This window comes from Crocodylus porosus, unplaced genomic scaffold (assembly GCF_001723895.1).
Source record: "Crocodylus porosus isolate Cpor-Errol unplaced genomic scaffold, CroPor_comp1, whole genome shotgun sequence".
NCBI lineage: Eukaryota > Metazoa > Chordata > Crocodylia > Crocodylidae > Crocodylus > Crocodylus porosus.
Window position 1 is genome coordinate 62,847,381 of NW_017728947.1, and position 1,696 is coordinate 62,849,076.

The following is a 1,696-nucleotide window of genomic DNA, read 5'->3' on the forward strand; positions in this document are numbered from 1 at the left end:
GGGACCCAGGAGCAGCTGTGATCTCTCCTGGCACCCCTACTGTGCCAAGTTGCCCATCTAGCACCCTCGTTCTCACCCACCACGATTTTGATGGTTCTATAATATTAATGGGAGGCTGTCTTACTTGACCCCTTTGGACCCAGTGCTCTTACCCTTCTGGTCCCTGCTCTATATGGATAGATACTGGTGCACCCAACCCTATGGGCGTCGCGTGGCTCCTACCGCCCCTAGTACCATGCCCCAAGCCTCTCAGTTGTCCTGGACGTTATCTTGTCTCTGCCCTTTCCTTAGTGGCCCTCTCCAAGGCCTCTACCCATATGCTCCTCCTCACCGGGCTATAGTCGTACTCTCGCCCTCACTGGGCTCTCTAATCTTGTACTTGCCACCACCGGATCCTAGTCGTACGCTCGCCCTCACCGGGCTCTCTAATCTTGTACTTGCCCTCACCAGGCCCTAGTCATACACTCGCCCTCACCGGGTTCTCTAACCTTGTACTAGCCCTCCCCTGGGGCTTCTCTGTGTACTCGCCCTCTCCTGGGGACTCGCAATTGGCTCGCCCCCTTCTGGGGCTTCTTGATAGGCTCGCCCCCTTCTGGGGCTGCTTCCGCACAGACAGTGCCCCTCTGGGGGCCTGTCTCTCTGCGCTCACGCGCTCTTGCCCACACTGGGGCCTGTCTCCCGCGCTTCCCACGGTCGGGGCTCAGGTGGCTGTAGCTGAGCCTGGCCCCCTGACCTTCCTCATGGGTCTTGCGCCCCACTCAGGCTCCTCACAATTGGGCTCAGGCGGCCTCAGCCTCACCTAGCCCTCTAGACCCTTTCCTTGGGGCTGGAGTCAGTGCCCCCCTGAATGTTATGCCCTCACTGGGCTTCTTGCTTGCACGCCCCTTCCTAGGGCTCTGCCCGCACTAGGGCTCCTGCTCACACTGGGGTCTGTCTTGCCCATGCAATCGGGGCTCAGGTGGCCTTGGCCTCACCTGGCCCCTCAACCCCCTTTCTCAGGGTCCTATGCCCTGCTGGGGTTCCTCCCAATACTGCCCCACTGGGCTGGGGTCAGGACACCCCACTAGCTCCTCCCAATGTCGCCCACACTAGGCTGGGGTTGGGACACCCCCAAAACGCAGCACCGCTCTCCAGCGACGGGAACCCCTCCCACTACTGGGGAGCTCCCATGAGGCCTCCTCCAACCCCTACAGCCTCTCCTGGTCCTCCAGTGTTACAATAGCAAACAGAAAACACAAAGCCATGAGCCAACCGGCTGCAACACAAATGAAGCCTCCTGGCTATAACGTACAGTCCGTGCCACCCTGGCTATTCTTCATCCCTGTCAGGGTTCTCTCCACCCCGTACCATCATGCAGACACTCAGGCTGGGCTGGGCTGGGCTGGGCTGGGCTGGCTGCTCTGCTCTGCAGCAGAGTTCCCACTCCCCAGGCTGCCAGAGGGGAACTGACCTCTGGCCTCAGTCTGGCTGCTTATAAAGGCCAGGCCCTGCCCCCTTCTGGTCATCTGACCAGACTGGTTGCCCCAGCAACCCACACCTATGCTGCCCTGCAGATTGGCAGCTGCCCTTATTACTATTACCAGTAGCGAGCACCCTAGTGCTCTGCTACAATGTCTAGTCTGAATCTACCCTCTGCCGGCTTGTGACCATTATTCCTAGTCACTCCTGGTAGTGCTTGGGGGAACAGGGACTCCCC